The sequence below is a fragment of the Protopterus annectens genome, chromosome 6.part0, assembly GCF_019279795.1.
Source record: "Protopterus annectens isolate FY-2018-M chromosome 6.part0, PAN1.0, whole genome shotgun sequence".
Lineage (NCBI taxonomy): Eukaryota > Metazoa > Chordata > Ceratodontiformes > Protopteridae > Protopterus > Protopterus annectens.
Window position 1 is genome coordinate 635,904,930 of NC_056737.1, and position 24,350 is coordinate 635,929,279.

Sequence of the window (24,350 nt, forward strand, 5' to 3'; positions counted from 1 at the left end):
CACCCTACACATATTTTTAGGGGCATAATAAAGTCACAACTTATTAGAGTAAGTAGATTGACAACTGAAAATGATTTGTACGTAAAAGAAATAAAAGAAATGAAGCAAGAATTTAAAAATGGTGGGTACTCAGAAGTTATGATAGATAAATGTATTGAGGAAGTAAATAAGGGTAGAGATCAAGAATATAAACCAGTGTTTGATTTGGTGACATCGGAGACAGTGGTTCAATCAGAAGCACAAATAATGATAAAAAATGATAAAATTAGATATGTAACTACATATAATGGATATAGTTACAGAATTTGCAAAATTATAGAGAAAAATTGGCCGATTTTAATGGCTATGCCGGAAATACAAAAAATAGCAGGACTAAAACCTAGTTTTGCATACAGGAATCAGCAATCATTAAAAAGTATTTTGTGCTATAAGGATTTTAGTACACAAGTGTGCTTAGCACAGACTAGGTTAGGAACTTTTAAATGTTACAATTGTAGTTGCTGTGGGGATATTTTAGAAGCAAATGAATTTTTTAGGCATCCAGTAAGTAATGTTAGTTATGTTTTTAAATGTAGAGCCACCTGTAGTACATCCCAACTTGTGTATCTTGCTACTTGTAATTGTTGTGAAAAATTCTATGTGGGAAAGACAACGAGAAGACTGAAAGACCGAGTTGTCGAGCATAAGTCAGAAATTAATAGAAAAATTCAAACAAATGCCTTATATAAGCATATTATGGAGAACACAACGCATAGATTTAAATTTAGATGCATAGACACAGTAGATTTGGGTGTAAGAGGTGGAGATTTAAACAATGCATTGGAAATCAAAGAATTACAGTGGATAATAAGACTGCAGGCTGATGTTAGTCCTGGCCTTAATAATGCCATTAGTATAAAACCTATATTGGTTAAACGGCAGCAGGACAATTCATGATAAACTGACTTATTAATAGTTTCATATATACATTTTGAGTATACTTTATTCACTATTTTATAATTATATGAATATTGATGTGTAACATCTAAAAGTTGGATATAATGGTTGATTCCATCTTAAAGTTAAATTGCATTGTATAAGTTTTATTAGTTTTTTAGTGGCTGGTATTATCATGTGACTTCAATTAAACCTCTATATAAATGTAGTTACATAATGTTTTTATATGCTGATGAAGGGTAGAGAACCCGAAAGCTTCGTCTATTAAAGTTGGCGTTTTGTGATGAAAAAAAAAAAAAAAAAAACGTCTATTAAAGTTGGCGTTTTGTGATGAACTTCTGTATATTTAGTACCATTGTGCTGTAACTCAGAGCAGATCTGAGTGTTACCATTGAGATTCTTGACATAGCTATAGAATGCTTTGTGGTTGTCTTTAGAATCAGTGGAGATTTTGTTTTTGTAATTAGCTTTGGAGGATTTTATCAGGGATCACAGCTTCTTACTGAGGCTAACCAGGGAGCTCCTCCACTCATGGGATTTTACTCTCTTTTTCAGCAGTTTCTTCCTTCTGTTGTACAGTTTGTTTATGGCAGGGGACCACCAGATCAGCTTCCTTTTCTTGGAGGATAGTGTCTTGGTTCTGTTTGGGATAGCATGATCCATACACTTATGTAAGTGCTTATAAAGTGCGATTGTGTAGGATTCAGTAGTCGTAACTGTATTGTCTGTCTGCATGGTTGTCATGAAGTTCACCACTTCTGTCTTAAGAAGCATGAATCTGGCTTTAGAGAAATTTTTTACCATGGTTTTCTTAATGGGGGGTGGGGGCAGGATGTTGATATCTAGGGTAATTAGCTTATGGTCGGATTGGACCAATGAGGCATTGACTTCAGGTGTGGAACACCAGTCACTCATGTTGGTAATGATTAGAGCTAGGATATTGTTGCCCCTGGTGGGGGTGTGGATAAGATGATTGAGGGCATTGGAATTTATGAATTCCAGAAAGCGTTGAGCGAAGGAGTTGGTACATGAGTAGTTTTCCCAGTTAATGGTGGGGTAGTTGAAATCGCCCAGTATTAGGTTTTTTGGTTGAACTGTAATATTTTCCAGTACATCAAGAAAAGATGAATGGGAATCCTGGGGCATGGTGGGTGATCTGTAGCAAGCTACAATTTGGATTGCAGTTTTGCCCAGAGTTAGTTGCACTTGGATAACCTTGGCTGCATTATGCCGAACAACTAGCCTGGAGATGTGGATATCCTTAATGAATATGGACACACCTCCGCCTTTGGTGTTCTGGTCCAGGTTACATGGCCGAAACGTGTGGTATGAGTTATAGCCTGGTAGTGCAGGGGTGCTCTGTGGAGCCTTGAACCAGGTCTCAGTCACTGCACAGATATCGATGTTCTCCATTTTAAGGAGTGCCTCGAGTGAGTGCATTTTGAGATTTAGACTTCTAGCATTGAGTAGCATCACCCTCAGTTTTTGCTTGCCTGTTCCTGTTACGGTGGTGAATTTGTCATTTGAACCTTGCCTAAAAAAGGCACTATAGGGGCGGCAAGAACCTTAGCCAGTTTCAGGAATCCCAGGGGTGACAGATGCAGGCCATCTCTGGCAAAGCATCGTGTCACAGCACCTTTGAAATGTATGCCTCTGCTTGTCACATTGTCTAAGCCTGTAACTGTTCAGTTAAACTGTCTTGTAGTTTTGAGCTGATGTACTTATATTCCAGAAGTCATATTTCCTCTCATTAAATACCTGATGTTTTTTCTTCTCCCTGCACATATAGCTCCTGAAACCAAAATCCCATTAAAAGACTGGGTCTACACAGTATGGCTCCATTAATACCACAGAAGTGATCAAAATTAGCAGTGAATGCCTGTTTGTGCAACATGAGCTGTAGTCCTGAAATCACAAATTAAAAACTTGCTATAGCAAACTCGCCGTTAACCAAAATTCAAGCAACCAGAACTCTCAAGCAACCAGAAAAGTAAAATCTAAGAAATACAGTCCAATTTTGATGTGTTGTTCTTTCTGTTCCCCCCTCCTCGAAACATACCTTATGTTTTTAGAGTTTTTGCGTTTTGAAAAGGAAGATAGGAATAAATTCTCTCTCTCCCCAACCTACAAACAAGTCAAACCAAACAGAGTATAGGGTACATTATTAATCAGGCCTGTTTTTAACTGTAACTCTCAAGCAACCAGAAACTACAGTTGTCTGGCATCTACCAATCACCATGCGTGCCGGTTAACTGACAGCTTACTGTACAAACCTCATATGGCCCATCACAGTTGATGTGTGGGTGTTTGCTTGCTTTGGTAATATATGGGGTAATGTAAACTAAAAAATTATTGGCTGCAAGAAATTTCTACATATAATGCTGTCAGTTACTGGAAGATACCGGTCAGGGCAGGAAGAAGGAGTTGGGTGGAACTCCTGCTGAAAGAAAAGTGATACTGAATTTTTTAATTTTTTTTTTAACCTTTACTAGAATTTGGACAGTTGCCCCTGTGTCTCACATTCCTAACTTGGTCTACTGGCTACTCCAGTTCACTCACAGGGTAATACCGCTTTTTCTTGACAGGGCCAGAATGGATCCTGAGGATGTCTGGGGGTCACGTTTGCAACCATCAAGACCTGGTGATTGTGGTTGCATTCTTGAGGGGGGGGGTGTGCAGTGGGGGATGTTGTGGTGTACTACCCTGCCTTAGCAGCAGCTCAGCCATATCCTCCCACCCACCATTTCTTGGGACCACTTCTTCCACTACATGAAATCTTCAGCCGCTGCTAGGGATTATCGTGGGAGATCCCCATGTCACCATTCGACCACTTTGTTCGGATGGTACCACTCATCCCTCCTTGCCTATCCATCTGCCACCTTAGATGTTAATTGAACCCAGGTTGCCTGGACTGTAGTCAGGGTTTTATCTGTCTACACCACTGGAGTAGCTAAGACCCTCAGGCTGGCAGATTGGGATCACATGGGATACTGTCAGTTGCAGTCACTCATAGTCAGTGACTGTGAATGTTGACTGGTTCAAGAAATAGAGGACTAAATAAGTAAGAAAAAATATTAAAAAAAAAAAAAACCCAGAAAACTGCATTGTCTGGGATACTGCTTGGGGAAAAAAGCTAAGAGAGTCTAGGTCCACAGAACTAAATAGTTCTATATGAACTGCTACAGGCATGTGAGTTGAGGTGAGGTCAGCCACAGTTTGCCTTAATTTTTTTTTTATCATTATGATTTTCTGATTCCTAGTTATACATTGTTAAAAATGGTTCATAAATGCATAACAGAACCAGATTTGATTCTAGTCTTCTGACATCCTGCTGGTGTAGGGGTAGTTCACACCGCTGTGACATCACTGATCTGGATTCAGATATCAGCAACTGAGATGATCATTTAACTAAGGGGGAGAGGACTGAATGGCTATATTCCAACTTTCCTCTGAGGACAAATGTAAAAGTTATGTCCTGCGGTGTCCATTCCCAAGATAAAGTCAGGAACATAGCACTTGAAGGCTAATAGGTAGGGACTATGATGGGAATGAGCTGATGCGATTTTTCATTCATATGCTGGGTTGCCAGGTCTCAGTAGAAATGTTGGCTGGAGGTAGAGACTAGTAAATGGAAAAAGAGAGGAAAAAAGATTGATTCTTGATTTTACCTTTAATTGTAGAATTTATTATAAATTTGGTCATGGGTGCAGCAAGCTGATTTTAAAGGGGTAGGTTGCCTGTTTATTTCAAAATGAACCAGGGTGGAGTATTTCTAATTCAAGTTGCAGAGTTCCTGCAGTGACACATTCGCTGATTTTTATAAAACCACACAAATAATAAAGTATTTTTCCAGTTAACATTTCTTGAATTTAGATTCTGAAGTACCATCCATGTAGAAACACTGAAATCACAGTAAGCAAACTATCACAAAGGTAAAATTGTTGCATAATGTAATCTGTGCAGCTACATAACATCTGAGGGGATTAGATGGAGGTGCCTTCAGATGCTTCTAGAAACTCTTAATCATGCTTATAATGTCAAAGCAGCCAGTCTTGAAATATATACAAAATGCATGGTATATGCTGCGGAAATGCCAAAACGGTTTATACAGGGTTAGATTGTACAGAAACCTGAAAAAGCAGGCTCAGTAATATCACAATCCATACAGTTATAGGGATATACTGTGTATCTATAGAAATTATATTTGATGCAAGAATGTGAATAACTGTTTCTCTTAGTTGTCAGCTTCCTTGTAAAGCTAAAGCCAGTTCCTGTTCCTGTACAATGAATACAGTTCTAGTAATGAATGTACTTTGTGTCAAAACTGTTATAACTAGTTCACTAAAGCCTCTGTTTTGATAGTGCAGGTAATAATACAGTAAAATTTAGTGAAATGTGTATTTAATCATTGCAGGGGGGAAAGCCCCCCATGCCTTCCCTCATAGCCATTATAAAATGTTTCTAACTCTTAAAGCTGCACAACCTAGCAGAGGAGGAATGCTTGCTTTTTGTTGAAAACCAAGCATGTTTTCTTTATGCAATGCTGTGGATATCAGAACGATTATTTAACAGATGTGTGATGGTAGATATAACATTATATCGCTTCCTCCCTTGTTAAAACATTCAGTTCTCAGGGGTAATACTATGAGATTTGCTTACTTTTTCTGGTTCCCATAACTTTTGTCTTTTTGTCATGTTTTCAGGATTGCATGCATCTGCTATTATGTGATCCTGCTGTTTGCTTGAGATTTGTTTCAGCGGTGTTTTGGTGCAATTCGGTATTTTTGGACTGGGGACTTTTGTCTCAGCATAGTATGTTTGATATTGCTTAGTCTAACTTTGGTTATATGCCATTGTTTTGAATGTATGCTTTGAGACTACAGTATTATGCCTGAATGCTGGAGGTATGTATAGAGCAACATGAGCTCTCTAAAGAATTGCCTCTGCAAAGAAATGACAGCAGAAGTCTCTGATCTTCAGAGCTTTATTATCTCAGCTTTTTGTTTCTTTATTTCTTGAATCAGTTTGACACCTATAATTTCACTGGGAGCTGTCAGTGGGTTGTAGCTTTTTTTATCCTTTCACAGTTCCATCCGTTTCTGTTTCCTGTCTTAGGATAGAATGCTGTTAGAACAAGTTAATTTATCTTTAGGGTAAATAAGACATGAGGTCATACTGAACAGACTGAATATCTGAATGACCAGAGCACCTATACATAAAGGTCAAGTGTTCAGTCGTACAATGAATACAAGTTTACAGTGATACATCGTTTTAAAATCTCACCTGCCTTGTTCACAGACTAAATAACAACCACCACAAATATGTCAATTTTTACTGATGGAGAAACACAGGTAGTGTTTTTTGTTTTATTGTAGAAAAGCTACCTTCCATTTAGTTACATATGTTAGCATTAACTTTGCTAGGGCATAAACAGTCTAGTAAGGTATCAACATGTTGGGGAAAAATACATTCTGTCTTCATTATCTATTCCCTACAAAAAAGTCATATTTCTTATTGGCTGTTATATGGGTGCATCCTTCTTAACAGAGCCAGCTTATGGGGAGAACTTGGTCTTAAACTTTCACATTTCATACAGTTAAGAGACAGTTAAATTAATGCAAAACTGCAACAGTAATATCAGCTTGTACCACTAATAATGACACAACAAATGGAAATAGTAACACCACTGACTGCACAATACAAGAATAAGGTACGTAAGTCTGAATAAAGTACAGTGTCGTCACAGTTTTGTATTAAGTAAAAACTAAAGAAAAGTGTGCTGTAAGAGTGATATTGTCTGTGGTACTGAGAACTCTAACTAATGAGCAGACAAAGGAAGGATTAACAAAATGTTCTATGTGTGGATTGAAGGCTAGTGTGACATGAAAGGAGAGAGAGATTTATATATTTCAGCAGTATATGGACTGGTTCAGATTAACAGCACAAAGGCATGGCATTATGATACTTGTGAGAGACATGGAGATTGTGTTGAGAATTTTTTAGGGATTATCATGTACAGAAACCTAAAAGGAAATAGTTTAGAGAACCATAGTATCACCTCTAGTCAGGGTTAATGGAGCTGTTAGAACAAACAGGGAGGAATGAGCATTTAAAGGAGACATATCAGATATAAGAAGTTGGACATTTAGTAAGTACAGAGTAGGGAGTGAGGCAATGAGAAGGTAAGAATAGCTGATATTAAATGCGGACCAGATAATTAGTAGCCCTGTGGCATAGAGGGATGAAGCCATGACTACAACCCAAGCAACCCATTTTTGATTAGTGGCTTGGTCTTCTGATGGAGATGGCAGGGAGGCTGAGAGTGCCTATCCTGAGGGGTATGGAACATACTAGGATAGGGTGGTCAGTATTCAAGCCCTTGTGGAGGTTAGGGCTTAGAATGATCAACAGGCTGAACATATGGGAGGACCAATGATGTACTGTTGCCATAGGGCCCTAGGCGGACACATCCTCAGCTGGCAACTCCTCATGGCTCAACCTAGCCTCCAAGAGGAAGTCAGCACAGAGGGGGTAAGGCCTTGAAAAACTCTCTGCAGAGCATAATGAGTCATATGACAGTGCTGGCTTCAAACTCTGCTTCACCTGCCAAACTTTATCTCCATTTACTTTCCCAGCCTGCTGCGAAGACCTCGGCTGGGAGGATACTGGCTGGCCATTTACTTTCCTTCCCTTCATCAGAGTGGCCCCTCTTCGGGGTAGTACCAGGAGTAAAGGATGGTAGTAATCTTGAGCAACAGATGGACACCTTAGGGTAAATAAAGAAAACCAAAAAAACAATATGGACCAGACCAGACTAGAGAATCTCACACACACACACACACACACACACAAAACCATATGTTTTCATCTTTTACTTGTTTTGGATTCCCAATATGACATACATCATAAAAAAACATGACAAACTGACCGTTGCATTTTCCTACTGACTTTTAAAAAACTGGGTGATGAACTGTACAAAAATACTGCAGACAAGGGATTTTTAAGTTTTTGGTGCATTTTAGGTTAATATCTGAAGGTCCTAGATAGGAAGTGATAATTAGAGTTTATATTAACAATACCAATGATATTTTAATTGCTTCACCAGCTGTATGATCCTGTCAAGAAATGTTTATTGACTGTTAAATAATTACCACCATTGCACCAAGGTATCAACAGTGAAACACTGTTCGAAGCTTATTGGTGGAAATTGATGACATTTACTCAGTTGACCCTTACCCTTACCCTTAGGTTTCGGCACCCTCCCAGAAACATATGCATGTATCCTTTGCATTTATTATTATAAGTTATTATTATTATTGTTAACTATCTGCAGTCGACTACGGACTTTTTTAAGTTCACACTGGAATATTCCAGCAATAATATTAACTTTCTAGATGTCAACTTATACCTAGATACGACAGGCATCATTAAGTCTAGACTTCACAGGAAAGACTGCTGGAGGAACAGCATTCTTGAATTTAGTAGCATGCACCCTAGGCATGTCTATCCGGGGATTGTGAAAGCACAATTTACACGACTTTCCAGGCTAGTGCAAGATTCAGAAATCCTCAGAGAAGAAGGAGAGGTCATGACTAACATTTTCTTATCTAGAGGGTACGATAAGACAATGGTTAGAAATGCTAAACAAATGAGTTTATCTCAAGGCACAGGTTTGAGTACACAAATGGCTGTTAGAAAGTCAGCAATAAGTAGTAACAACATCAATATCAACAATGAGAATCCTATAGACAGGTTTAGAACAGGATCTATTAGACACAGTACTGGTAATAAAAGGTTTAATAAGAACAAGATTCCTTATATTATGAAGTATACGAATGATAATGAACAAATAAGGAAAATAATTTCCAAACACTGGAACATTTTAACAGCCACTGAAGATATTAAGAAGTTAGTAGGTGAGAAACCTTCCTTTGTCTTTCGTACTTGTGACAATCTTAAAGAGATATTTGCTAGGAATCACAACAAGATTGATGTATTTCCACAAAACATAACACCTGGAACTTTTCCTTGTTCTAAGTGTAATATGTGTAAGTACATTACTACAGTTCAAGACTATGAACATGCCAAGGGGGTTTTCAAATTTATACCAAGGAGATGCTATAATTGTGATAGCAGTAATTTGATATACATGGCGAATTGTTTACAATGTCCAGCGTTCTACATTGGTTTGACTAGTAGGAGATTAAAAGAACGTATTTACAATCACAGTTATGATATACGCAAGTGTAAGGAATCAAATGCACTAGCAAGACATATCTGTGAGAATCCTATGCATGAATTCAGGTTCAGAGTATTGGAAGCCCTAGTGAAAAGTAAAAGGATGGGAGATAATTTTAACCACCTATCCAAACTGGAATTGAAGTGGATTTTTAAGACAGGTGCACATAGGGAACCAGGAATTAACAGCTCCCTTTCTCTAAAACCAATTCTGGCTGATAGGAAATAAAAAGATTTTTTATCTCTGAAGCCAATTCTGGCTGATAGGAAACAATAAAAAATTTTTTTATATCACTTTAGATTGATTTTTATTGTGTCAATATGTAATGAACTTATGACATTAGAACTCGTAGGATAATTCATTTTACTTATGAAGGTTATAGGCAATAGAAGGCACAAAGTTCCGTAGATTGTGAAGGACAGTGAGCTTCCAAGTAGAAGTAAGGCAACGATTATATATTGGTGCACATGAACTAATAGTGAGAGTGAGCGGCCATTTGGACATGTTACTTAATAAGTGAGATAGAGTGTTTGATGTTAGAGTCCAATAAGCTTAGTTTTTAACAATAGTTAGACTGATATTGTTTTGAAATATATGAATTTTATTACATTTTATGAGTCAGGTTAATGGTCTTTAGAATAGAAAGATCATTCATTTTAGTTAACATCATCGTACCAGCACTGTAAGGTTAATAGTTTTTGCATTGCTGCTATATATGAAGACGATTACGCATGGACATATATTATTTGATATGTTTTCAAGCGCAAGTAGGTAGTCTTACTAAACTCAACAGTTAATGAGCAGGGAGATGAGTTTTGATTTACAGCTATATAAATGTATACATTATGCTGTAGGGGAATCTGGTTTTTTTACACCTTTGATACCCACAGGTATCTATCTGTAGTCCTTTGCCGTACACAATATACGTCTTAAAAGGATACACACAATATAGTTTAGTAGATTGGGAATATTGTTTAGTAATTAAATATAATAATTTAGATTTTATTAATTCGTGTAGGAAGGATTAATAAAGATGGATTTACAATATTCATGCATCAACTTTCGCTCGCTCCAGCTACATGGTATAATGATCATTATGAATGGCTTCTTTTGCGCAGTACCAGCAGTGCCGTTCATTGAAATTGTGTGAGTGAGGTTTTAGTTTGCAGAATTTGAGCATAATGTTATCAGGTTTTCACAGCTTGAAGTTTATTTGGTAGGTTTGTTCATTGCAGCGTTTCAGTTTTTTGGCTGCGTGAAGCAATGAATGTTTGATACATTTTTGCCAAATATTATATGTATTTAATGTAGAGTGATTATCATTTTTGAGCAAACAATTATACTTTTGTTAAATATGATATGTACTCGGCAGTAGAAGGAATGTTATAGTGATCAAAATTATTGGCATAGGTGTATAGTTGTAAACATTATGAGCAGCTTGATATGTGGTCTAAGTGAACTGACCACTACAGTGTTATGTCAGCATGATTGTTTATAATTCATATTTCATGGTTAAGATTTTGTTTTATTTTATTTTATTTTATTTCATTTTAATTTATTTTAATAGGTGCTTTAAAATGATTTTTCCAGTATATCTGGTATATAAATTAATTAATTATACTATGCAATCAGTGATGAAATGCTTTCCGTTAGTGGAGATATGTATGTATTTTTTTTTTCTCCTTTAATTTCAAACGGGCAATTAAGCCTTGATTGGGAAAGTTTTGTCATAGGTTGTGACTTATTTTAAAAAGTAAGTAGTTTCTGAGTTGATTGAGATCTGATGAAGCGTGCACACACAGCACGTGAAAGCGCTTATCCTTTTATACATTTTTTGTACTTTTTATTGAATAAAAGAAATTAATTATTAGAACTTCTCGTGGTGTGTCCAGCTGTTTTCATACAATCATTTATTATTATACTGAGAAAAAAAATAATGCACTCTCCTCTTGTAAACATGTGTTCATATGTCATCTCTTATATTTCTCAACTATAATCTCAAACAAATCACAGGACCCATCAGAGTCATACTAAACAAGTGTAACTTCAGGACAGCCATGGATAATTCAGACCAGTCAGTTTTGTTTGCATTCTGTGGCGTAGAGACTGTACTTCTGATGTAATCTTAGCACATTTCTATCCTTCTACAAAACAGACACAAATGTTTGGGCACTCCTGTCCTCGTTTTAAGTAATTGTTCACCATCAGTTCTGAATTAATTTTTAGCAATTATTTTTTCATTATATAGCAAGAAGTAAGTGTCCCAAACAGTATAAACTGTCACTGTAAACAGGAATATTCATCAAGTTTCATAACAGCCCAGCAACAAGCATTAAGGCTGCAATAAAAAAAAAAGGTCTGTTAAAGTAATTGTGAAAAACAGTGATTTAGAGACACATTAGCTGCTGTGAAGAAAGATCAGCTAATGTGCATGTCTCTAATCAATAAGAAGCCCTTTGTTACAGTAATTGTTGCTGGTAGCCTATGCACGGCACAGGCACCCTCCATCATTCAATCCCCCACCCACATTTACACATTCAAACACACATGGCCACATCCCCATAACTCTTAAGTGACCCTGATTTAGCAGAACAGCCATAATTTTGCCTTTTACATTCATTGGGTTCATGCCACAGACAAATGTAGTCAGTCAGTAAAGCCAGACATTAGAGTTTCATACTATAGATCCTTAAGCTGCAGTATTTTGCTGCTAAATCTGTTGTTCCACTAACTTTTTGTGTGAGTTGAAGTAATACTTTTGAAGTGTCCCTAGTGTTTAATGCCCCCCCCCTCCATTTTACAGCCAGTGCTCATTAGACTAGGGGAATTTGAAAAGAATGGAAGCCCACTCCCACAGACACACATTCTTATTCTCACTCTCACTCACAGATGTTACCACACACACACACACACACACACACACACACACACACACACACACACACGCACACACACACACACACACACACACACACACACACACACGCACACACACACACACATACACACACGCACACACACACACACACACACACACACACACACACGCGCACACACACACACGCATGCATGCACGCACACGCACGCACATATGCACACACACAGACACGCACACACACACACGCGCGCACACACACACACACACACACACACACACACACACACACACACACACACACACACACACACACACACGCACACACACTTACATGCTCACACTACTCTACCACCACTGTTTCTCTGTTAAATTCCCTGAGATTTACCTCTAACATAAGCTCTCCAATTGAAAGTAAGGGGTGATTGCAAATTCTTGCCCAAATTAATTTGTAAGGCTAGTGAAGATGGTTTACTCAGCTAAGCAATTCCTAGAACCACGGACATTTCTGGGTGAGGACACATGACTCATTAGTATATGCTGCTCCCCTGGAATGCCTAATTAACATATGAAGAAAGCTGTAAGACAGCCCACAGCAGTGATTCTATGGAAGGAGTAAAATCACTGAGGGGGGGGCTGTTATGAATTGGAGTGGCCACCATCAGCAGTAAGCCATATTTCTGCTATTGGTAACCTTTCTGAATCCCAAGGCTTGCTCATATGCTTTTAACACAATACACCTAGTGATATGGCATTTAGCATACCCATACCTACACTTGGAACTCTAAATAAGGCGATTCTACTCCTTTGTTGAATTCTGAAAAGACTTTCTTAGCTACCAGAAACATTCACTACTTGTTTTGAGTTTGGTGTCAAACAAATCAAGTGGCTATAGTTATCAACAGCAGATGTGTATAATCTCTATAGACACTGTATCAGAACACCATTTTATGCCTGAGTTGGTGGGTTACTTTTGTAGTCAACAAATCACCCTCATTTCTTACTTTCTTTTCCCTGCTTACCCTGTCCTGGTCTGTCTTCTCTACGTTGGTGCCTTATTAATCTCTTCTTCTTCCCGGTGCTGTACTTTATAATCTAACTTGTCTGTATCTGCCACTAATCTCACTGTTTATACTTGCATCTTACTCCAGTCAGACTTGGTATATTACGTGGCTACTTATATAATATTATACATCAGTGTATATATGTCAGGTAAGTTAGTTATGGCTGCATGTATATACTTTTAATAGCTGTGTGGTGTTGTTGTGTCTTTCGGCTTTTCCTGGTTAGGGGTCGCCACAGTGGAACGTCCGCTAATGATTGGCAGTAGATTTTTACGTGCCCTGATGCCAGCTCTGACGCACAACCTTCAACAAAGGTACGCCCATTCATGCGTGTCTCCACACAGAAGACACTCTAGCTGAGAATTGAACAGGACAGCATCTTACTGTGAAGCGACAACGTTACCGCAGCACCAAATAGCTGTGTGTAGACTGGGAAAATACAAAGGATGCTTGTCTGAATAACTGCCAGATTCTGTAGAAATAATATGATTTGTGTTTACTTCTTTCTGTAGAAATATAACAGCTGTGTGCATAGAATTGCATTATGCATTTTGAGCTAGTCTTCCTGGTTCTTTAATGCAAATTGACTGTGCCTGATTGGATTAACCCACTGACAAAGTAAATTAAAACATACATGTACAGAAATAGATGACTTTTAATGTATTAGCTTAACACCTTATCAAATGAATGAACTCTGTGTGGTTTTACTCTTGACTTTGCCGGTGAGTTACTAGTAAACAAAGTAAAGAAAGATGAAAAGAAAATGTAAGAGCAGTGTAGTTGATTACACAGAGACACAAACACAGACACGTGGAGATTTACTTGGCTTCAAAAAAGACACTGAAAGTTAAGACAGTGGCCAAGGATTGTGGAAGAGAGAAGAAAGAAGCAAATCTTTTATGTCATACATCAGCATCTGTTTCAAGATCCTTATGAAGCCTTTCCGTTTAATTTGTTCATTCCCATGTAACTCTTTTAGCCTTTTCTCCCATGCTTTCACTGTGTACAAGGCGTTGCACTGAGGACTGCTCATCTCCTTAGGAGCTGAGACCTAGAAGGGCTGAATCACATACCTTAGCCAAATTAGGTCCGCTGGGACCAGATAAAGATGGCCGTTTTATGCGATCATTTGCAGAAGAGAATACAGATACAGATGCAGATTTCTAGGTGTCATCCACTCAGCCTGACCCTAAATGCATTTATTTTTAGTAGGAATTTGTCACTTAGTGGGAGAACTTCTTATGCACCCTAAACAGATTTTCATTTCCCACAATTTGTAGTTAACAAAATTCATTTTTTTCTGAATTTAGAGACCATGAACGTTAGTAAATGATTGCAGGCTGTCTTGCAGTATCTATTTAAGAAGCAATGCTTGCTCACACTTGTGTTTCTGCTGCATAACTTTTAGTGTCTAGACAACAGGATGTGACTGTTTTGCTAGACATTACCAACCGAGGTCTCTAGAAATATCATCAGCTTGCATCTCAAACTGTTACAGGAACAAAGCCGTTTAATTTGTTTGTCTATTAGTACAAAGCTTTTTTTCTTTCCCTGTAACAACAGATATGCTATAAGGGTATGTACTGATTTAAGAGTTTTCCATCAGCTGGTTCCCTTTGCACTTCATTTTTTTAGAATAGCTTTCTGGTAGTATCTGTAGACCCCACCCTAGGACAAATGCATCAATGATTCTGCTTCACTCCTTCAATCTAATAAGGTGCTGTAGGCAGAGTTGTTTCTTGGGAGGGGTGTACTAAGTCCTCAGCACAGTAGCAGAACGTTGTAATGGTACAGTAGCAGACTTAACTTCTCACCTTTACAGCTGATGAGCTAGTAGTAGAAAGGTACAATTTGATAAACAACTCCATCCTGAGATGCAGCTGATGACTTGACTGTTCATTACATAAGTGTTCCTTATGTTTTCTCCCTTATCTGCTAAGTAAATCTGTGAAGAATGAGCTAGTATCATGGAATATATTATTTTCTGTTCTTAGCCATTTATAACTTCTGCAGTCATATTAAGTGTAACATTTGAGCAAACAACTTTCACTCAGCAGATAACTTTTACTTAAACTCGGCAAGGAATGCTCCGGATTATATTTTGAAACTTAGTTTAAAGAAATGTTATTTTTTGTGTTCATTTTTGAACATGATACTCTTGCCATAGTACTGTCCCCTGGTGAAATTGTCTGGAATTCAAGCCAGTTACATTATTAATGTTTCAAACTTATGACCTTGCCGTTGGCCTTGAGCTGATGGGTGTATCTGTACAGAAAGTACATAATTGTAGCTTGCTGAAATTGTGATCATATTGCCAGTGAGCATAAGCAAATATTTCAAAATATTCTCTAAGAGTGCTTATCTCTTGTTCCTCTGGAAACATTTTTGTGAAAGTGTTAAGGGAAAAAATTGTAAGAACTGCCTTAAATCTTGCTTGTTTCACTTTTACTGCAGAGTGCTTCCACCAAACAACTGAAAACATGTAAGTGCTCCATTTAAGTAGGCATATTCATGTCATATAATGTGCTCCAAAGATCCATCTCTGTACCAGTTTATTACTCCAAAAGTCAGGTATGGCAAACATGATACGGTGCCATTGATAGTAAATTTACACCCTTCTGCACTTTATTTCATTGAAGTCATAACAAGTGATCCTTGGCATTTTAGAGAAATACTATGGGCTATATTTTCTGACCAAACTGATTGTCAATTTATTGTTCGAGACTGAACATAGGCAAGGACAGAGCAAGGGCCCTTGATGTTAAATATAAAGGCTGCATTATTCCAGTGTCAGTTTATCTACAAAGAGGACCTTGAGGCAGTGGGTAAACCATCCCTCTGTCCTAATGTGTATGTGCATGTCCTTCAACTACCTTTGAATTTTGGAGTTCCCTGATTGGCAGAGAGTTATACGCTTGTATATTTCGTAAAAATGTTGGTGAGAATATTCTTTGTAATTTATTTATTTGTAGGAATGTGTTTGTTAATGACATGAGGTAAACTGACAAGATACTAGGGATAAGGGCACGTATGCATCCTGCATGTTTTGGGACAGCTGTGCATATGTCCTGAGCATGGAAACTTCCAGACGTTTTAAGAAATTATGATTTGTTGACAGGATGAACCCACCCAAGAATTTTTCAAGGAAAGCCCTCTTTGTAGGAAACTGATTTCAGTAAGAACATTATCTGGTGTTTCCATTGAATGTATCACCGTGCCTGCACTGGTGCTGATACAATTTTGCACTCAGGAGCTTCATCCTATCACCGTTTATACCTCCACCACAGTATCCTCGGATGCCATGATTCCTGATTGCTTAAGACACTCCCAGTCAGCCAGCATATTGTAGAAATCAGGGAGTGAAACTACAGACAGAATTTGTTTCACTCTTTCCAATTTATCTTCCTAGACTTCATAGCCAAAAAAAAAAAAAAAAATCAGTCATTTAGGTATGTTTAAAAACAGTAGATGAATGTGAGATGTTACATATCCTAACATATCCTAACCAGATCAGCTCTAACACAAGACCTGTCTTGGGCATTATTTGTGCCGGTATATGGGTCATCATGTTATTTTACAACTTGTCATGGAAGGATGTCACTATCACAAGTATTGCACTGCTCTGTTTCTATACTGTATTATTTATGCCCCCACCTGGTGCTTCGCATTTTACCTTTGCACTTTGTTCCGTGTCCCCAGCCCCCAAGCAATCTCAGATACCACAAGGCTTTTTTCCCCACTTAGCCTTTTTCCTGGAGTCCAAATTGACCCCCTTCCTGTTGCAAATTTACTGTGTGGCTAAATATACAGGGAGAGGGTCCCATTTCTTTAAACTGGGGTTACTGACAGTACAGCATTTTGGGACTGTAGAAAGTAGAAAGGAGTCTGTGAGTTAGTCCACCTTCACAAAATGTAAGATCTTCTTGTTCGAGCTTTTGTTTCTTGGAAGCTGTAAATGAAGAGTCATTTTAAAGTTTCTCTATGTAATCTCACAAAAGACCATGACATGACTGGGGTTCCATGAGCAAGATGTCCTAACCTAGGTCTGTGTGAGAGCTGCATGAATGCTGATTTAATTCCTGATGTCACGTCTGGGAATGAGGGCTGTCTCAGTTATGCTTAATTTCCCTTCCCTGGCTAACCTTTGGATAAGAATTCTTATTACTGATCGGGAGTCGGTGTTTACACAGACAGGTACCCTGCATACATGCATGCAGATCATCTTTCCTTCCTTTTCACCATTTTTACCACAGCTTCTGCTCTGGGGCAAGAAACTGGTGCATTCCTCCCTAGCTTACAGCTTTCCTGTGTACAGCTGGGGTACTTTCTATGAAGAAGGGCAAATGCAACATAAGCTATGTGTGGCTGAAAACGAGACTTTAGTTCTTGTTTTACATCAGTTTTTACAAGTTTCCTCTGAGTAAACATCATCCGAAGGCTGCTAGATAACTTCTGAGTGCAGCATATTTGGCATTCTTCATGCTTAATTAACTAGAAAAATGTGACAAAGTATTTGTAGGCTGCACAGCAGCTTACTGTAGAAAGTGCTGAAACTGAAATATTGCAAATTAAAAGGGCATCATGAAGTATTTTTACGTATAGTGGAGTACTCCCTTTCATCTCAAGATTTAAGAGTGAAGCCTAGCAAAATAGCAAAGAAATATATGTATGGTATATATTTTTTCATTTTTTAGCAAATAATTTAGCAAACAGCCATGATTTTTTTTATCAGTGCTCTACCCTGCTAAACAAATGTACAATAAATAAATAAAATACTTAATAAAAAAAAGCCCTGCAGCTTTAAGGGTTGAGGTGTGCTAACCTGTACTACAGAAGCAACATCACATGCTGTTGATGTCATACCTTTACAAGTTTGACAGTCCAGGGGATACATATAATTGTTTTGCCTTCATTAACTTAGAATATAATATAATGTCTATGTGAGAGGTTGCATTTACTGTCTTTCAGAGTAATAAAGATGAACAAGCAATTCTGTTGGCATTTCAGTTAAAATACAGCACAATGAAATGGCATTTAAACTAACATACAGTATATTTTTGAAGGGTGGAATATTATAAAAAAATTGTAAAATATGTTAAAACCCATAGAGACTAAATGCAGTGAACAGTTATACAATGCAGTCTACTGCAAGTGCCCAAGCCTCAGGTGGTTGTATTATACAACTGTCTCACAGCCAGGGTATCAGATATCTTGTAACTTTCATGGCTGGTCCATCATGCTCAAACTCAGCTACCAGTCCAGGCAAGGTGTAGAAGCCATGAAAAGAGAGATGAAGTGGTGCCACACCTCACCCAAACACAGTAGCCAAGTTTGAGCAAGCCAAGTCATGCAGCCATGGGGAGAGAGTTGGGGTGGGGTGGGAATATGAGTTAGGGATTCAGGCAGCAATTGTGGAGTAATTTAGGTTTAGGAAGGGAAAGATTTAGGCTTAGGAAGTGGGAGGAGAGTTTGAGGTTAGGGAGTGATTGGAGGTTTTTATATTTAGGGAACAAGAAAGACGTTTTTGGTTTAGGCGGTAGGAGGGGAGTTTTAGCGTTAGGGCACAACTGGGGATTTTAGGTTTAATGAGCGGAAATTAAATTCTAGGTTTAGCGAGCAGGTAGGGAGTTTTAGGGTTAGGGATTGATCATGAACTTTAGGTTTTAGAAGCTGAAATACTGTTTTTGGTTTAGGTAGCAGGAGGGGAGTTTAGGGTTAGACGGTGGAAGTGGAAATTTAGTGTTGGGGCAATAGGAGACTTTAGGTTTAGGGAAGATGATTGGAGTTTTAGATTTAGGAAGGGATCAGGGAGTTTAGGGTTAGAGAAGGCAGGGAAGTGTTATGGTTAGGGGCCAATTGTAAGTTTTTAGGGTTTTGCTAGGGATATGCAGTTTGGTAGGTTCGCATAGTGGGAAAACTAGGTAATTAACTAGGATCAGATTAGTGGGAGTTAGAGCACTTACCCATTAGAGCAAGTGTGTCATGAGCAAATGGCATGAACAAGTGTTGAACTAGCTATTAACATGTGGACAAGTTGTAGGAGTCCCTGTAAAGTTATTTCCATGGTGACTGTTTTAGTAAAAGGCAATATTTTCTGCATTACAATGCGGAGCAAACCTGCTCATGTATATTTCTACAGATACTCCAGATTCTTTTTGTGATGTCAATGTAAGTATCCAGAGGTAGTTGAAATAAGCCTACTCTATCATAGTTTCTGCTGCTTAAGGCAGAAACATGCAAAACACTGTACAAGGTGATTAAGTTCTGCAATTTTGTTAAATTACTGACTGTTTTGTTAAGTTAATCTGCAGTGCAGACAACAAAATCAGCTAAATGGACCAGCACATTGACAGATATCCGTTTTTACTGTGTGTTACAGGTTTACTGTCTTGGCACAATACTGCAGTGACAGGTAAAAAAATGTAAAGAGCCAGCACAAAGTGGAGTGAAAAAGAAAGACATTTAATATGGCAAAAACCATATATTAATATTTGCCATATTAAATTTCTTTATTTTTCATTCCACTTTGTGCTGGCTCTTTACATTTTTTTACCTGGGTACTGCTCTTTGAGCTATGCACTTGCCGTACCTGCAGGAGGCTGTGTTTTTTTTTTTATTTTTTACAATACTGCAGTGAACAAGAACATTTAATTTAATCACATTTCTTCCCGTTATGTTTTGCATGTTTTTTTTTCATTTTTGTTGGTAGTCAGTGATGTAAGGAAAACAAAACATGGTGAGTACAAAAGGTGTGAAAGAGATGCAGTCAATGAAATGGTGACAGATGTCACCCTTTCAAGTAGTATGATCTCACTCTTTGTTACCTGAGTAAGGGGATGGCTTAAAAGACTTCAAAACAAGGATTAAGAGATATGGAGCTTCCCAGAAAATGTTAAAATTCACTGTTATATCCTCACTAGACTCATTTTTAAATTCAGAATTAACTGCAAGAAAACTTATTTTAACTACAAGAAAACTTATTTTAACTACAAGAAAACTTATTTTAACTACAAGAAAACGTATTTTCTTTTTGCTTATTTCATTAAAATAATTCTTCCCTACCACTCCACAGTCTCATGAATATGTGCATACACTTGTAATTACTAAGGACATTCTTCATACATTTCTTCACATTTTCTAGGCGTAGAAATTAGTCCTATTTAGAACAAGTCTCTGTAATATACACTCAATCTTTAATCTCTAGTTTTTCCCTAGTAATCTCCCAGAATCCGTTCTCATCTAAAAAGTTAAACAGCAGGAAAGGTAAATGACCTCTGGATACATAAACTGAAATAATATCATGTTTTACAGTGAAGGGACCACTGTGTATGCTAAAACTTTTATATATGCCCTGAAGATTGCGCTCAGTACTTAATTTCTATAGTAGTTTGTACTTTCGCACAAACAACTTACAGAAGAATATCAAGTTAAAGCCTAAAATTAATTTAGTAGCATGTTGCATAAGGTTAAGTTTAAAATTAATTTAGTAGTGTGTTGCATAAAGTTAAAGGTTAAAATTAATTTAGAAGTGTCTTGCCTTTTCTTTTTATGAGGCAGTAAGATTACAGTAGTGTTTGTAATCAAGTTTTTAATATAACTACTGTAAATGTAGTAAGTATAGTACACTGAAGTGTAGAACTGCAGTTGTAACAGCAGTTTCACCTTTACATGCTTTGGTGTATTGTTAGTAATTTAGTAAAAATGATGTCTATATCATTAAAAGTTTATGTATATATATATATATATATATATATATATATATATATATATATATTTTTTTTTTTTTGACCCATGTGTAGCAGGCCATTGGTTGTCACTGGTGCCTTTTTGCTCAGTCTGGTATGCCAGGAATCACTCCTGATTCCTCCAGGATCTGATCCAAAAATTTCTCACTGCCTGACTGGATGCTAAGGTGTTCTAGTTTAGTATCCTACTTACAGCCAATAGAGATTTGTTATTTATATGCCCTACCCATTTCTGCACCCCAATAGCCAACATTCAGTGATGCTATGCTATCATGGTAGAGAATGTCTGTTGGTGCATGCCCCAGTATTTGTAGGCGTGGCATGCATTCCCTGCTATGAACCCCAGGGCTGCTATCCCTACTTATGATCCCTTCCCTCCCCCCAGGAGGGGTGAGCCTGTATAAATGTGGTGATGTTTTATTTGAATTGGCTGATTGTTGTCTTTGTCTCTGTAGGCTTGTTACTGTTTGAATACATTTCACAGTCATTTCCAGGTAGCCAGTCACTAATTACCAAAGCCCAATTTCAGTTTCTGTTCATATCTTCATATCTTCAGGCCACAGTTGAGCAGCTTTTAAACCAGCAGCCTTAATATCAATTAGTGGGGTTACATTTGTTTTGCAGTTGTTATTTGTGCCCATTTGTTACTGCTGGGTTTTGGCTGATAGTACATATATACCTGTCAACCTCTTAGAGCAAAAAATCTGGACAAAGCCTAAAATGATGGGGGAACAAATAGGGACAGATTTTAAATATTGCTCTTACAAACTTAGAAACTTGATAGAATAATAGGTTTTGCATTAGCTTGAATTTTCTGAAGGATATGGAGTCTTAAACTCAAATATTTGTCATTATTTAATGACTTCAGTCCTCAGCTATTTGCCAGAAAGGTACAGATTTTAGGAGGAACACATCAAAAATATGAGGCAAAAATCTGGACATTCTGCGAAAATCTGTACAGTTGAGAGGTACAATTACATGACTATCATTTTGGTCTGTATATGTCTCATTCCATGGAGTATGACCGCATAAGCAGCTTTAAACTGTCTAATGCAGTCAGAGTGTGATAAATACATAACTTGTAGACATGGCTTGTGGTGTCAATGACGTTTCCCCCCCTTTTGGTATTACTTGTCTTGCTTTTCTCAGAATGATATGCATTGTACGACTATGCCAGGAAAATATGACTAATTCGTATATACCGCTATCTGAGTACCTCAGTGCTTGCATGACCATCTGTTTCTGTACTTACATAGGCGGCAATATTTTGAACTTCCATCACTAGTTTCATAAGTAGTAAAGACATTGCTGCCTTAATTGATTGACAAGATGACATCTCACGTGTTACAATTTAAAGGAGGCAGTGAAGCTTTTGATGTTAATTTTCAGGCTGAACAAAAAAAAATAGGTGTTACCTCCCTGATATAGCAGTTTGAAATATTAGTCTACAGGGGACCAACACAAAGCAACAGAAGCAGAAAGAGGCCAATTGTTGCATACATCTGTGAATGAAAAGCCTCACTATGCTGTCATTTCTCAGTATACCTGCATTCTTAACATCAACATTCTGACAGTTCATTATGTCTCTGGAAAATAAATGACTAGGTTGCTTTGTTTGACTAGCCTTTGATCTGTCACTCATGACTTTTGCAAGGTTTAATGCATGTCTTGCGACTTCTACATTATTGGACTTCTTTAAGGGAAATATGATGGTGTTAAATCTGGTGCAGAAGCTAAATGTTTTTTTTTTTAGTTCACAGCCTCTTTTCACTCAGAATTTAGAGTGTGATAAGTTTGCTTAATACAAAGATTAAGCACTCGTGTAATTTTAAGTTTTGAGTTACGTAGTCATTACTTAGTAGCAGGTAGAAGATTAATAATTTCCTGCCTATCATTTGGGTTGAGGTATATTACAGCAGCAGGATCATTTGATGCAAAAGCTAAATAGACACTGGAAAAGTTGTTGGATAAAGTACACTAGACAGAGAGATTATAAAATGTAAATTCAACTTCACCTATTTGAGACTTACAAGTGCATGACATCTAAACCCAATTATTTCCTGGTTATACCGGATGTAAAAGCGAGTGGCAGGAGAATGGCCTTGCATACAGAATTCCATTTGAAAGATATGTTTCCTCTTATACACAAATGCTTATGCATGCATATTATATCTAGATACAGCTCTCTAAACATACACACACAAACATCTCTATATCTATATATGTATATATAAGCTAGATACACATATATACGCAAACACACACACACGTATAAATATAAATATGCACACGCACGCACACACACATGCACATATTTATATATATATATATATATATATATATATATATATCTATGAGTGTATGACAGACGGTCGAAGTATCAAAACAGAATACCTGCACACACTCAAAACTGTTCAAATCACAGAGGTTCAAATACTCAACATGTCGAATACAAAAAAAAACAAAACAAATTTACTTTTTTGCAGAGGGGGAGATCCCCCCACACCTCCCACACATCCTGCTAATTATATATACAAACTTAAAGATGGCACTATAGAGGGGAAAAGGTATATACCCCCTATCACTAGTGTACCATGATCTCACACAGCAGAAAAGCTGCTATGTTTCATCAGCTGTACTGGCTTTTTTTTAATTTTTTTTTGCAGTTTGACAAGTCACCTTGCCGATGGGTTGAAAGGATCCTCTATACATATATTATATATATATATATATATATATATATATATCTATATATCTATATATATATATATATGCATTTATGTGTATATATATATATATATATATATATATATATATATATATATATATATATATGTATGGGTTCACTTCAACATCCTGATCCTGAAAGCTCAAAATCCTGAACTCAAAATCCTGAAAGCTCAAAATACTGAAAACTCATAATACTGAATCTGATAATACCGAAAAACATACAGGACACCAAGACTGATGTGTGATTGTGCGGACGTTTGGGTTAGGGCACGGGTCAGGTAAGTGTGCGATTGTGATGGACGTTAAGGTTAGGGGCGGGTTAAGTGAGTTAGGGTTAGGGCACGGGTGAGGTGAGTGTGCGATAGTGACAGAATTTGGGGTTAGGGGCAGGTTAAGTGAGTCAGGGTTAGGGCACGGGTGAGGTGAGTGTGCAATAGTGACGGACCTTAGGGTTAGGGTCTGGGTTAAGGTAAGTGGATAAATAGTAATGTATGTGCAGTGTAATGTAGCTTCAATACAGTCGGTGTTGGTGTCCTGTATGTTTTTCGGTATTATGAGATTCAGTATTATGAGTTTTCTGTATTTTGGGCTTTCAGGATTTTGAGATTCAGGATTTTGAGCTTTCAGGATTTTGAAGGGAACCTATATATATATATATATATATATATATATATATATATATATATATATATGTGTGTGTGTGTATATATATATATATGTGTGTATATATATATATATATATATATGGGAGTGCTGTTATT

The 24,350-nt window shown here is 37.4% G+C and overlaps 1 protein-coding gene across 3 annotated transcripts in view; it reads left to right on the plus strand.

The window, feature by feature from the left end:
• The window catches only part of FRMD6 (FERM domain containing 6), a 429,650-nt gene that overhangs the window by 247,652 nt on the left and 157,648 nt on the right, over nucleotides 1–24,350 (plus strand). The gene's annotated exons all lie outside the window — the stretch shown is intronic.